General features: G+C 36.9%; 1 protein-coding gene across 3 annotated transcripts in view; it reads left to right on the plus strand.

The window, feature by feature from the left end:
• sipa1l1 (signal-induced proliferation-associated 1 like 1) overlaps positions 1-15882 on the plus strand; it is a 79182-nt gene that overhangs the window by 8568 nt on the left and 54732 nt on the right. The gene's annotated exons all lie outside the window — the stretch shown is intronic.

A 15882-nucleotide genomic window follows, 5' to 3' on the forward strand; every position in this document is an offset into this window, starting at 1 on the left:
CATGTTATGTTCAGCTGTTGTTGTGACGTCATGAGGACCCAGCTAATAAAGTTGTACATGATAACACAGTGGATTAACGTTTTTAACGTCTTCGTTCATGGATCTAACTTCTGTTAGATCGTCTGAGCTGGACAGCTCCAATATTGCTCGCCATTTTTTGCTTGGACCGCTAATGTTAGGTTAGCTGGAAATTAGCATGTGAGCATGTAAGCAGATATGGGTGATGGGTAATGGGGCGGGCTTGCTCCACTCCAATGGTCCCCCACAACTCTGAGGTGAATTTCTGTTGCTGTTCCGCAAAAACTAGAAAACTACAGTAGCGTAATCATAATTAAAAGACCACTTTGAAGGTTTTTACAATTGGTCAAAGATTGTCAGAGGAGGTAACTCATTAAGTAACCCTATTAAAGGGGAGGGATAGTTGGAATTTAGTAAAGCTACTTGTGATTTTGTGATCATCTTCTAGCTTTTAGCTTATGTAATACTAATAAACTGTATTGTTGATTTATGTGTTTAGCCTGCTCCCAGCCACAGTTCACACATGAATCTGTTTCGATTTACTGAAACCTGCAGCAACTTTTGGCTGAATCCTCATCACTTTTCCGGTTGTGCAGATCCGTGTGCCAAGCGACGGATACTGCTGATTGTTGCAGATTCCACAGTGAAACTTTGATAGGATCTAGACGTGGCACCGAGTTGTTCACAGATGCGTTTTAGGCTGCAACTTAATTCAATATTTAGCTTAAATTATTCTGGTACAATTAAAAAAATTAATTTTCCCAAGATTCTTTTTTTTTCTGAGGAGGATATCACACTATTATTCCAAATTAAGCTTTTAATCAAGCATGGTATTAACTCTCTTAATCATTTTTGGCTTTGAGAATTTTTATTTTATTGCTTTACAGACATAAATTAGGCTAAAAACTGAGATTAGGCCAATGGGTTCTTAGGATAAATGTTCCATGTAAGCTGCTTCAGTGACTGGAAGATTTGTAAATGTGAAGTTTGTACTTGATAAACATACTTAATGACTGGCGATAGCTTTATTAAATCAAGTTTAAATGGAAACATTAATGAGGTTGAAGGGCGTTGATCAAAATCCATTAAAAAATATGCCTGGTCAGCTTGGACTCCAATCTAATGAAGGTGCTAAAATAAATCAATTCTGAGAAAATAGATATTTTATATGTAGTTATCACAAGAACTTCATGGCAGCTGTTGCTTCCAATACAGCTATTAGGTTTAGTGGGCAATTACTTTCTCACAGCAGCGTGGCTTTTGTCTATCTTGGGGATACTGGAACCACAAAGAGCAAAGCGGTTTACATCAAGTTAATTGTAAAAATGTTTTAAACCGCTGTAGAAACAGGAAAAGCTTTATCGTCCTTGAAGGCGTTTTTCTTGGAAGGCAGAATAGATTCGACTCTTTTTGAGTCATTTGTTGGGAAATGTTTTTGTTTTTCTCTTCCCTTTTTGTGAACCTCGTTTGCTCAGTGTTTCAAGCGAGTCACAGGTCAATAAAGGCAACCAGAGGAATGTGTGACAATGCTGTGTACACAGTAGTGATGAGCTCATGGATTCAACTTTTAACAGTAGAAACAATGAAACCTGGTTGCCCTATTTCCCACCCCCCCTCACGAATTCTGGCTTTCATGTCCCCATCATACAGGACAATAACTGCTTTTGTGGCATTCTTAAAATATTTACTCAGGATTGACCTGGTTAATAGTTAATTGAATGAAGAAGGTTGTAACTGTGAGGTTGCTCAGATTGTTTCTTCAAGCTGTAGACAAACCCCGCTGGGATTTGCTACAGTATCACAACTTTCATGAACTCCAAAAATGCTAATGTTTGACTGCAAAGACTCAAAAGTATAAACATTTTTGATCAATGCATATTAACACATCTAAAATTAAAGCAAAGCAGTTCTATGATGGAATGAAGTTCAAGATTTTAGCATTTAGGCACTTCTTTGATAACATAGTTTCTATAATGTCCTTTATTTCTAATATGTATTATTGGGTAAATTAGTACCTTTGAGATTTATTTTTGGACAGAAATGCTTACAAATATTTCTGAAAGTACATTAATTTGAAATATTTTTTGTGAAAACTGCTTTTATTTATTAAAAACTTTATTTATTGCAAAAGAACATGGAAGAAAAGCTGAAATTGCAAAAATACAAATGAACGAACCACTGAGCTTCAGAAATCTCCACTATCTGATAGAAGAGGAAGGTGTAGTGCTTATTTTTTTCGTTTTTATGAAGTTTTTTCCAAATACATCAATTAACATCAAATAAATGTTAATTGACTTCAAAATGTGCCATCAGTACACTGACCATAATGAAGACAAATCTGAGCCTTTGTGTTCAGCCGGAAATCTGAATTATAAAATCATGAAATAAAATTTAGTCTAGACTCTATAATATAACTATCAAGTTTTATGTAAGGCAAACAATTAAACCTTCAGTAAATTAAGTCTAAAGCTCAGATTTATCCACCATGATTAGTCGAGCAGTTCTTTGTCTGGGAATAATTTAATTTGAAATCAATGGTTTGATTTTAGTTTTAGAAGCCAAACCCTACTTGTTATTAAGACTACAGCACATATCCTAAAATGACGCCGCGCAGCAACCTAAATGCAAGTTTTTCAGCAAATTTAGCAGGTAATCGTGTGGCAGCATTGGCGGCGTCGGGCGACAGCTGGGTTGCTACAGGGTGGATTGCCGGCTGGCAGCAGCTCTGACTGGACAATGTGTAAATGTCTGCGGACGGCGGCCGTCCATTTCAAGTTCAAATCAATTTAATTACATAGCCCAATATCACAAACAAATTGCCTCATTGAGTTTCAAACCGGTAGGTTTACAGCAGGAGAAGGTCAGTCGTAAAATATAAACAATAGCCCAAAACTAAACAACTATTAAAAAAGAATTAGCTTATCTAACTCTACTACGAATTTGAATAGAGTTCAGCCAGATAGGACTGGCTGAGCAGGTCCACAGCCAAGATGAGCCAGAGACGAGGTCCACGGCCAAGAACAGGAACACAGATGATCCACCATCCAAATGTTGCTAGCTGGTAGCCCAGGGAATTTATAAAAAGCAGAGGCCATTCTAGCCAAGTTTCCACTGGTACGGTCCAGTCTAGTAAGGAGTAGTACGGTACAGACCAGTTCATTGTGGCGAGCGTTTTCACTCAGTTAAGGCTCGCTCCCACTAAGCGGTTTGTTTTCACGGCGCCTGTGTGGCTTAGACTAGTATATCATCGGGTCACTGTAGTCCAATGACTAGAAAAGAAAAAACAATGGAGGTCATCCAGCAGCTCCACTTTTTATTGCTTTAGTTCTCGTACGTTGTGTATAACAGGAGTTTAATGATGTTTGAAAGAAGATTAAGCTAAGAAGAAGAATGCCATGTGAAAAAAAACTCCAAAACGCTAGCTTACCGCTATACTGGCGCTTTCTAATGGCGCCATCCCTTTTTGCCAATCAGGGTGGCTACGGCAGCTCCGCCCCAACCGTCCCATTCCATTTTTCTATGGATCTTACCACAGATGGGGCCCCTCAAGAGGTACAGGTCGGTACTGTTTAATGGGTTAGTTTCACTATGGAAATGCTCAAAATATTGGACCAGACCATACCGGACCACGTAGTCTACAGTCATGACCACGTCAATGGTTTTCAAAAAAATCGTTTGGCGGCATAAAATCCTGAAGATTGTGCTGATGCCTCCCCATGGCGAGGTGAGAGTTGTATTTGTGACTCTATCCTAACCACTATCAGGCTAAGCTAACATGTCTAAGCTATTCTGCTAGTGTTCAGTTATGAGTATAACACATTTGAAATGCCACTTTATTTCCAGAGGGGATAAAAACTTCCCGTTGCATCCCTCCCCTCGCCGCGAACAGACTGCCATGTTTTCAGCTGCTAAATTGAGCGGTCTACTGTGCGGTGTTGCAAATGGTTATTGGAGTCGATTAGCAACATAATGCCTTGATCCTTTTCAATGGGTTTCTAACAGTTTCCAGCTGATGCCTCCACTGGGTCTCACCAGCTGTGTGGAGGAAAGCTTGCTTACTGGTTTGATGGCTGACACTTTTCATTAAGTCGCGTATCGCTGGACAGTCGGCTGGTCTCTCTGGTGTTTTATGATGACAGCGGGCCTGGGAGACAAAAAAAGCTCACTCAATCAGGTTTTTAATGGGAACACTGCCCAAAGTCCTCTAACTTCATGAGATTTCTAGTTGAGATATTCATATTACATTAGGGTTTTGCTGACAAACTGATTGGAAAAGTCAGATTATCATGATTTCGCTTTACAAAAACCCATTCATGCAGTTAATAACTAATCTCAAAAAACAGACGGAGGAATCTAATTTATCTAATTTGTGCTCGTGTGTGGGTGCATGTTGGTATTTGCGGGAAGTCATGCATAATGGTCTCTCAGATGACATCAATAGCATGATTGTACATCACAGTCTGTAACCAAGATGAAATAAACGTCCCGAGGATCGGAGCTCAAAGCACCTGCGGTTTTCCTTCCTTCCCATGAAATTCAGTAAGGTAATGTTGCCAGGCAACAAGTGCAATTTTGGCAAGTATTGCTTAGTAACAAAACTTGTTTCCAACAATCAAAGGCAGATTCACTTATAGAAAAAAGGATCAATGATGGATGCAACAGTGCAGTCTCGTGGCCTTTTTTTGGCATCTCAAGCAACAGTGTGATGCGAAATTATCATTTTGAAAACCTGCAACTTTGTCAAACATCGAACATTTAACTTAGATTTTATAGATTGCTCCTCCGGTGACTTCATCTTCCATACATTTTCCTTCAAGCTGTGTTTTCGAACACTTTTGCAAATTTTCCTGCAAATAGCCAGTGTGCACAAGAGGGAGGATGAGTAGGAGGAAGAGGGGTGCTGTGGCGTGAACAAGGCCTTGCGGGGGTGGCGAGTAGTTACATAATTTTGATGAACCCAGCTGTATGGTGTTGTTTAGCACATAGGTGAAGTTGTAACAGCCAAACTGACTGTGTCCACCTGCGCTCAACAGAATTGGACTATTAGTCTACGGGTCACTGAGCAGATTGGCGCCGAAGGGGACTGATAACACGGAGGAAATGAAACGTGGAAAAAAAGCACATTAAACCGCAGCATCAACATTGCTCCTTCAATACCGCGTTGCCATGGCAGCAGTTGTCGATTTGTCAGAAACCTTGGGATGTAATGATAATGCAGGATTCTAAGAGCTGTAATTAGGTGCTCATTTCTGTTCATCCTTTTTTTTATTAATGAGCAAAGCTTTGTTCTGCAGCATTTTTTTACTTAGCCACTCAGATTAAAGCTGCAAGAAGGAATTCCTTTTTTCTCCAATTGTTTGAATAGGTTGGTTAACACTCGTTGGCATGCACATTTGACTACCCATGTTGGCAGTGCATCACTTGGGGATTGTTGACAAGAACTTTTGCAGGGATTTTTTTCTCTGGTGTCTTTTGGCAAGCAGCATAAAAGCTGAAAAGCTTGCAACAGATGTCTTTTCGGATGAACAACGGAAACAAGTTTGACCTAAAATACCTTTAAAAAAAACACTTTCACGTTCATAGGGTGTTTTATTCCCTGCCACTGTTGACATCTCCAGTAATAAAGGGTTAAGTTCCGTTCTTTTGGAAGGCTGGATATCACCAATAATTTCCAGAATCGATTCGATTCAATTCGATTCTCCCGAGCTTAAATTGATTCAATCCACGATTTTTGATTTTGATTCAATTAAATTTTGATTTTTGCACATAGTCTCACAGATTTAGATGTTATATTTATAGAAAAATACTAAGATAATCTGTAAATTATGTAGATACATTTTTTAATATTTATATTTATCAAAAATAAATGCTCCAGAAAGGGGTGTTTCAAAATATCGATATTGCCATATATCACGATATTTAGTTCTGTGATTGATTCTTGATGGGTTCGCACCAAGTATCAATCTCTTATTGATTATGTGTTTATTGGATTCAGATTGATTAATCGATTCTTTAGACCCAGCCCTACTCTTTTGCAGAAGCGATCCAGTTTCAGGCTAATATGCTAGTCGGATGGATGTAACCTGAAGGAGAAAATGGTTAAGCTGCAAAATTGGTCAAGAATTAACCATATTCCTCACCTTTACTGGTATTTTATAATAGCTCATATTTTGTTATAGAAATTACACCAATTTTATTTGTTTGATTGGTTTGCACAATATCCTTTTGAGAATGGCTCATATAGGATAAAGACTCCATGGGAATGTCAGTCAATAACTCTACTGTGTTATTGCACCACTTTGATTTCCACACTTAATAGAAATATATACTAGCTGGGTACCTACAAAGCAAAACATGTACTTTGAAAAGTTGAAAGGAACATTTCTCTTTAGGGAAAAATCTTGTTTAGTTTTGGTATTGAAGAAAAAATATGTCTTTCTTAATTTTTTTTTTCAGTAGAGGATTCCAAGATATTGTGCTGATGAAAAATACGTTTTGTATTGTAGAAATCAAATATTATATAATTTCCTTTTGTTGGGTATTGAGAATACCTACTTCTGTTTCCTTTATTCAGATTTCGCTGGTAAAATATACTCCTAATAGTGTTTCATTGCCAAAGATTGGGGGTAAAGACTGAACAAAGGCTCTTTTATGACATTGCATTTTGTCTCTTCGTCTTATTGTATGTTGTGGTAACAGCTGATGTTTTCGATTGATGCTTGCAGATAATGATGCCTTTTCCTTTGTGTTGCCTCTGCTTCTCCCACTCAACAAGAAAACTACACATCTATGCTGATAAGAGATGATCGACTTCAATGACTGACTCATTCACTAATTTTGGCCCTATTGATGAATTAATAGGGTTGTCTTTTAACACTACAAGTCTGGTGAATAAACATAAGTCTCCTCACTTCAGAGGAATGCTGGAAGCACATTCTGTGCTGCATTTCGCACATCTTTTCCCCGTACCAAAACACAGCCCCAATTTTTTGTGTCGTTTTCCGACTTTTCCAGAGCTTGATGAAGAGCTAATGAGCTGAATCAGATCTGTTGGAGCAAGAAAATGTAAAGCAGCGAGAGTTCTGCTGCAAAGTGCAGGGAATATACTTACTTCAATCAGACTGTGATTCATTTGGCCTTTTATGCTAACAGTATTAGCCTCAGGCGCTGACAAATCTCTCAACACTTTATTAGAACCAAGTTTATTACTTTATGTTGTAACATCTAGAAAGAGACTAATGAAAATAAAAAGTGGATTTCATTTGTTCAACTACAAATCTAACCCAGTAAGTAGAGCTGTAACCTTATACCACTTTAGTAGTAAAGCAAATAAAGTAAACCAACTCTTTCTGATATAGAGAAAAGCAGCTTTATGCAGATACACGGAATCCGTTGGATTTACGTTAATTGCGGTAATGGTCAAAGAACTATAGTAGTTCGAAAAGAGTGTGTAATTTTGTGTCACTCCAGTTTATTAAAGAATCAAGGTTTTAAATTACTAAGAAATGCATCTTCCGCCTCCAATAAGGATCCACTTCCTGCACTTGATTATTCTAATTTGGCCAAAGAAAAGCAGCCACAAGTAAAAAGTAAACCCCCTCCCCGGAGATGGTAGTTAAGCAAAGCCAAAGGCTTGACCCGTTCTTTAGTCCGGAGCTGTGAGGTGGAGGGCACTGCCCAGAAAGAGAAGCCGTAGACCTTTCATTCAAAGACCTCTTTTATTTTGGAAGGGGTAGTTTCACATCTGTCAAAGTGTCAAAGCGTGCTGTCTCCAGCCTTAATCCTGCTGCCCTCTCAGCCAACCCCAGTAACAGTATTTGTCAAAGTTACCCCTGTGGACCGATTCTCACGTCCATTACGGATGCACTTGTCAATCTTCTGTGGAGTTTTCTTATCGGTTGCTTTGTGGGATTTTGTCTCAAAGCTTCAATGAATCCAAATCTGTTCCAAGTCTAGAGCAGCTACGTAAACATAAATATATGCAGACTTTTCACATCCAAAATGTTTTAATACAAAAGCCTCAAGGAAAATATGTATTTTATTTAGCAAATGCTGTTAATTATAGTAATAGAGTATCTTGTTCAGTTAATTGGTAAAGCCGAGTTGTTGTCCTTTTGTTAGCTTTGCTGTTACTTCGTCTTATGCTTTCATCTTGTTTGGTGTGTCAGAACAACAAAAGAGAAGGAAGAAGGCAATGCTGCTAATTTCTGTAAGCACCAGGATTGTCTTAAAATGTCAGGATAAAACAAATCCCCCCACGCTTTCATGTTGTTGCTTTTTGTTTACCTTGAAAAAAGGTTTCATTCATTTTATTTTTAGACCTGCTGTTGTTTTTGTGGTTAGAGGATTTCTTCTAGACTGGTCTTTTTTGTTCTTAATTGAATGTTTTGTTTAAAATGTTCAGGAATCTTACAACACATTGCCACATTAGCAAAGTTGGGCAGTGATTTCCAGCTACTCTTAACATAAAAGGCTTTGCTGTAAATTGCATGGAAACGTTTACGTAATTTGTCTAAATATGCTTCCACTCGCATTCAATTCACTGAACTGTGAATATTGTGCGTTGTTGCAAATGGTGCTTATTTGCATATTGGAAACTTAAAAAGTGCATTTTCAGATGAATATTTAGATGTATTTTACCATTACGATGGGGATAAAAGAGGTAAAACTACATTAAAAACATTATTTTGCTACTTATCAATAATTTAGCATAAAAAGTGCTTAAAGCATATTTCTCTTCTCTAAAGTAAATGTAATTAAAAATAAAGAAAGTACAGTTTCCACATTATAATATAGTCCAGCAAAGCAGATGTTTTAGTAATATTAATATTATAAACTATGCATTGTATTTTTGAACAACTATGTTATTTCATTGTTTTGCGGCCTACTTTTTATGTACTGAACTAGTGATGCATCCTGAGGATAAGATGTGGGATTGGATCGTTTTACATTTGAGTGGAAATGTTTTATACCACACTACTATGACGCAAACGCACCCCAGCAATATTTAAAAATACTTTTGCTTCAGAATGTGGGGGTCTAAAAGAAATGGTTTCATTTTTCAGTTTATTTGTTCAGTAAAAAGGCGAATGAAAAGGAGATCTTCATTATTTCATTGAACTAAAGACATTAGAAAATCCTGATCTTTGGAAAAGCAGCTAAAAATGACCAATAAAGCCTTTGGTTACGCTATGGTCACATATACATACATAGAAGTGCGGGAACTCGATGAGGGCTATTGACACGGGTTGGCGACCCAGCGATGACCAGACATCAATCTGGCAATCCCAGCCACCTTGGGTTCAAATGGGGACACGACATTGATGCTTCACAAAGCTCATCATGGCATTGATAGTAGGGCTGCTACAAACAATAATTTTAATAGTCAAATAATCACTGATTATTTTTCTGATTAGTCAACTAATCAGATCATGTATAAACTGGATGTAAAACACATCTTAACCATCATTAGCTTAAAACTTTAAGTGTTTAAGCTAAATGCTAACTAAAATGAAAGACAATAGTTTATTAAACCTTTAATGAATCACGCTGCTTCTTTCTTTCATTTGTTTCTGACATTAAGATTTAAATCAAATGAGGTTGCCATCTGAAACAAAGGCACTATTTTTCACAAAAGATACATTTTTTGGTCTCACTGAGTCAAATATGACAAAAGTGTATTTTGTGGTGCTGAGCGCTCACAACTGTATTCTATTTCACTGCACTCCTATGGAGCTAAATTGGGGCTAGTACTATTTGAAACTCAAATAAAACAAATTGAAAAAAGATTGGTGTTTGACCAAAAAAATGAAAAATATCAAAAACTTGTCCTATTCTTAAATAAGCTTAATTAATCTTTAACAAATCTTTTTTTTCACTTTCAACTCTTTTTATTTTTTTTTCATTTTCGAATCTTCAAAACTTCAAAATGTTAGCGCCCGTTCTGCCACCCTCATCGATTTTGATTGGTTCTTCATGTTAGCTCCGCCCCAATTTGCCACAACGGGGCCAAAAGTTTCGAAACTGAAATGATCAGATTCAAAAACGATAACAGAAAAGAGATGAAAGTGGAAAAAAAGATTTTTTTTCATTTTCGAATCTTCAAAACTTCAAAATGTTAGCGCCCGTTTTGCCACCCTCATCGATTCTGATTGGTTCTTCATGTTAGCCCCGCCCCAATTTGCCACAACAGGGCCAAAAGTTTCGAAACTGAAATGATCAGATTCAAAAACGATAAAAGAAAAGAGATGAAAGTGAAAAAAAGATGTAAAAACTTATAAAAATGTTTTGAAATGTTTTGAGTTTTAAAACCTAAAAAAACAAAACATTTACGAATAACAAAAAGTTTTGGACATTTTACTTTTTTTTTTTTTTTTGGCCAAACACCAATATTTTTTCAAAATGTTTTATTTGGGTTTCAAATAAAATTGTCCCCTATATCGCTCCATACACTCTGACTCTATAGAATTCCAAACTGTACAATTCTCTTGTTTGTAGCCAGGAAAGCTAGCATTTCTACTAGCTTTCGAATGTCTTGCTGAACGACTTAATCTCTTTTGAGAGCAGATGTTCCTTCAGGAGAGACATTTTGCTCTGACAAGGTCGAGGTTGCAGGGATGCACAGAAAACATTTAGCTAATAACTTTGAGCTAATGTTAGCTTATCTTATCTTATCTTTAGCGCTATCACCCTCAGTCACAACGTGCTTCCTCTTCAGGTGTTCATGCATCGCAGTAGTGCTGCCATGGAACCCAAGTTCTTGCATTTAACACTTTTTTCTTTATTTTTTTTATGTTTCCCACTTTGTTCCATTGGCGTGTTGTTATGTACCCGAGTCTTCCTATATTTTCCTGTGACATCACTACTGACCCGGATTAGCTCTACTGTGCATGTGTGTCCAAGACAACGGCAGAAAGCGTGCACTGTAGTTTTGAGAAAAAATAACACATTTTAATAGTCAACGTAGTCGTGACGAATCGACAAATCATGGCAGCCCTACTGGGTATTAACAAATTAAAGCTGAGAAATAGAAGAAAACAGAACATTGAGCTTTTTTGAAAGGCATGTTGTCTACATTTTTTTTAATTTGTTTATTGACACGATCATAACGTGTGCCCACAATCTGAGTTGCGCGTAACTAGTAGTGTAGAATGGCCCACCTTTTATATACCTCCGTGCCACTGGCAGCACTTGATATGGACGGCCGTCGTCCAAAGATATTTACACATCATCCAATCAGAGATCTGCGATCTGGCTGCCATTGCCGTGTGCCCGCATAGCTTGTTACCCGAATTCTGTAATAGCACCATCCTCATCTGACTGATTCCTGACGGGCGCCGTCTACATTGATGACCACAATTTTCAAAGCATCAGTTGGTGGCATGTGAAAGATTCTACTGACGCCTCGCCATTGCGCGGGTGCAGTTGTATTTGTGAACCTTTTTACTGTCAGAAGTGGTCGAATTTTACCTGGTTTTGTAAGGAAGCTTGACTTTCAATATCCTGCTTTCTGACAATCGTAAAGTTGAACTCAGGTAAAGAAAAGTGATTTACACGAAAGCATTAATAATAAAAAAGATGAATCATGTTTCTTGTTTTCTGGTAGTTGTGGGCTGAATTTTTATGAGCTTTGAGACTTGGGATGTGGTACCAGTAAATTATAGCTTTCATTATCACGATTTTACCACACTTTTGTGTCCCAACAGGCTCTGCGTGCATTCTGGAAATAACTGTAGAGGCTTTTAGTTTACCAAATTGTGGTTAGACAGAAGAACTGATTAGCTGAGGTTTCCCACGGTGAAAGTATGTCCGCGAGGATTTCATTTTGAATCTGCTGCAAGTTGAAAAAAATGACATATATATATACACAGACACTCCTGAATGCAGACTTTCCTCGCTGCTGGAATATTTGAGTTTTTTTCTTATTGGCATATCTTAGAAAGCACATGGTGGAAGCAGGGGGAAGATATTTTCCACATGAGCCTGTGATCTCAATTCAGAACTTCTGGCTTTAATATTTACTATCATATTTTTCTCCTACTTTAGTCAAGGCCAGTTATTTACTGTTTTATTTGAGTCTGTGTTATTGTGAAAACCTTAAGTCTCTATTTCTACCATTTGCTTATCGTCTCTTTGTCTACCTGCTGTCATGTTTTCCTCAGTTCTTTCTTTAGATGATTTCCAGGCTTCCTCTTTGTCTTTTTGATGCTTTTTTTTCTTCCAAACACATTTTTTTAATGATTTATCATTAAAAAAAAATCCACTACAAACGTATGTAAATGAATTCATTAACATTTTAATGAACATTTCCTAAAAGGCTTAAAAAAGAAAACACAAAAGGGGCTGAAGCACTTTGAGAAAATGCTGGGACTCGGTGGATAGTCGGGGGCTTTCTTTCTGGCTGCTGGCTGAACTTCTCCTGGGAGAACTCGGCGCATACTTTGACTCATCAAATTTCACTGGATGCCGGCGCATGCAGACAGCCGGTTTGTTGACCAGCAGTTGGCACAGCCAAGAGCCGGCTAAATCCAGGCTTCCACCTTGGAAAAAAGGTTGTTACTGAGAAACAGATTTGATACAGTGACTTTGCCAGCCTTTATCCCACTTTCCCACGAAGCCAGGGAGGAGAGCTGTAGCTTGATAAAAGAATGGGAAGGACAGGCAGGGTTGGGGTTTATGAAAAGTGTATAGATGGGTTTGGAATAGACAGAATGTAAAGAACAGCTGCTTGTGCTGTTTTAAATGAAGAATTTCAGATATAATGGGTGTGTTTAAAAAATGAGTGGGTGTAAAGTGGATATGAGGTCCACTAAGGAATTCAAAACTTTGGGTTTGATTGTTTCTTCTGTTATATGTGGTATTCAATGTTCGTCAACTATTCAATCAGACTTTTCAAGTGACATGTAGACGGATAATCAGATACTATAAGATCATAGCAGTTATTTTACTATAGTAGATTTACGTATGAAGATTTCTAGGGTTGTGCATCGTTACCGATGAAACCACAATTCTTAATATTTTTTTTGTTTCTTGCTATATTTATGTCTTTTTTTTTACTGGATGTGTGAAAATTAAAATTATATGTATTAATTCACCATCTAGAACAGGAGATCAGAATCAACAAAACTGATAAAACTTTAGAAAGAAAGAAATGGTGTTTGTCACTTTAAATATGTTTTTTTTTCTGTTTAAGTTTACCAGTAACATAAATAACATTAAAAAAACGTGAATATCACTTTTCTTTTGGATCCTTTAATAAGAAAATGTTTTATTGTCCTGAAACACTTTTTAAAGTATTACATTTCGGTGCAAAGCCGGTATAAAAAGTCGTTTTTTAGGGGTTTTTTTGTGGCAGATTCAGCTGATTTACGTTGATTTTATACAAACTTCACAACGGCAGAGCTACGTATCAGCGCGAGACTGCTTTCCTCCGCTTCAGAATCCGCTGGAATAATTGCGTCAATTGCAAACAAGAGTGTAAACACTCCAAAGTTAAAGCAATGTAGTTATTTTCAGAACTTAGGTCAGTAAACGGAACTTCAGTCTCATTTTTTTACAATGGTAAAAAACGCACTTTTACTTTGAAAATGGGAAGCTTCACTGATATTTTATCTTGAAGATTTGTTTTTTACTTCTGTTGACAGTGGCACTGCAAATTCTGCTTTTTTTAATTAATAAGCCTAAAATTCAACATTATTCTGCATTTCGTAGCATAAATATAATACTTTTATTACTCTGCACTATATTTATAAAGTTTGCGAATCAGCGATCTTGGACATCACAAATATTTGTACTTGAATTTTTGGAAGAAGATCGTGAGTATTCGTTACAGCAAAAAAGATTTCTACTAGAAAAGCTGATTAAGACTCCCTTGTCTTTTTCATAAATACACTTATCACTCTACTTAGTTAAACCAGATTTGTAGAATCTGTTGAGTTTGATGGTTATTTTTTTTCTATTTACTGTATAACTGTAGCACACTGTACCAAAGCTCGAAAACCACTAACAGTCATAGTTTTTTTTTGTCTTTTGGCTTAAATTCAGTGCTAAAATGTAATAAATAAAAGTACAATTTGCTATGCCAACTGGTGCCACGAGGACTGAAAAGCTAAAACATGCCTGTTGCCTGTAAAACATACACTGGCAGAGCCACAACATTGTATTTGTTGGGTGTCCTTCAACTTTACAAAGAATTCCTTTCATTTTCCGCTCATCCAGAAAGTTCCGTGACTGATAGCCGTGGCACTTTGGGAAGAAGAAGACATAAATCCTCCTCCGCATTCCCGGCCAGACATCTGGACGGTGTCTGTTCTAGAACCTGTATCTTCAGCTGCAACTTCAGTTAAAGCTCTGTCTGAATCCAATAAATCATTTTGGAACTTTCCCTTCCTAATGCACTTGGCAGCGATCGGAGCATATTTCAGGAGTGTCATCTTTTTTTATTTTTATTTCCCAGTTGGTCTTTAGTGCAATGCCGCTCATCTTTCTATAGTTTCCTGCAGCAGATTATGCAGTTTGAAGCTCAGATTTTGACCTAATGGATTGGAAAGATCTACACAAAATATATCTTTATTTGATTTTTAATTCAACTTTCTGGCACATTATGGAAATTTTAAATGTACCTTCTGTACCAATCTTCTGTCGTTGGGATTTATGCAAGAGGTATAAATTCCAGTATGAAGTTAGTTGTGTGTACCGATAATCCAAAGACGCAACCAGACGAGATCTGTTCAACCACAACAGTCCTACCAATAACGCCCTGAACTAGGGATGTACCTAAATGACAAATACAAATTAAAACGCCTGGCCAAATACCAAATAATTACTGATTAATAAATGTGGAAGTTGAGCTTTTCATATTGTTTTAAAGATTGCATGAATAGCCTAGAATACATTTTAAACATGTTTTTTTTTTCTAATAAAGTAAACGATTACTTCATATCCTTTTATTATTTCAGTAACCTTTCCAGTATTTTTCATTTATATTAGGCTAGGCCTTCAAGTAAACACAAATTCCAACAGTAGACAGGTTTATAAAACAAACAGAAAATAGTTATCTGAAAGGTCAAGTAAAAATCTCATTAAGTGTGTCTATGTAACCTTATACATTTATACAGGTACACAACATACCCCAGGGTCAGAACAGATTTGGTACTTCTAAAACAAAAAGAAGGAAACCATGGTATTTTATAATAGAGGAATACCGCCTGTTCAGTATAGCATAACGGGGTTCTACGTACTTCACAAGCCTCCGAAAGCCATCGTCTTCCATATCACTTTGGGTTGTTCTTCTAAAGCCATTTTCTCCATTTATTTATCCCTGATTACATTTGGTTTGGTTCTATCATTTTGGAAACTTTTGTCTTTGTCTTTTCCAACGCGTCTGCCACAGATGAAGTACTGCTAGTTTGATTCTTTGCTTTTAACTGGAATATGAACTAGGGCTGGGAATCACTGGGTACCTCACGATACAATGCGATACATAACTCACTATATCGATGATACTGCGATACTTTGATAAATGGTAAAAATCATCTCTAATAACACACAATGTCTAGAAGAACATATATATTTTTAGGAAATATATCCCCATTTTTTTAGTTTGAACACAATCAAGTACACAGTTTGTCTTATTTTGTGCAACAAATAATACAACATATAATACAAACATTGCTGAAATCAATAATACAATGTCTTTGACAAGAATTGACACCAATTGAATTGGAATTATTTTTAAAATTCAGTACTAACAATGGTAAAAATGAACAGTAATGCTATTACTTAGTGCAAAATTGTTGTAAAACAACAGAAAAAAAATCAAATAATTCAAGTAGCTACCAGGCACATTGTTGCCCGCGACGGGCA

This window comes from Oryzias melastigma, linkage group LG24, assembly GCF_002922805.2.
Source record: "Oryzias melastigma strain HK-1 linkage group LG24, ASM292280v2, whole genome shotgun sequence".
Classification (NCBI taxonomy): domain Eukaryota; kingdom Metazoa; phylum Chordata; class Actinopteri; order Beloniformes; family Adrianichthyidae; genus Oryzias; species Oryzias melastigma.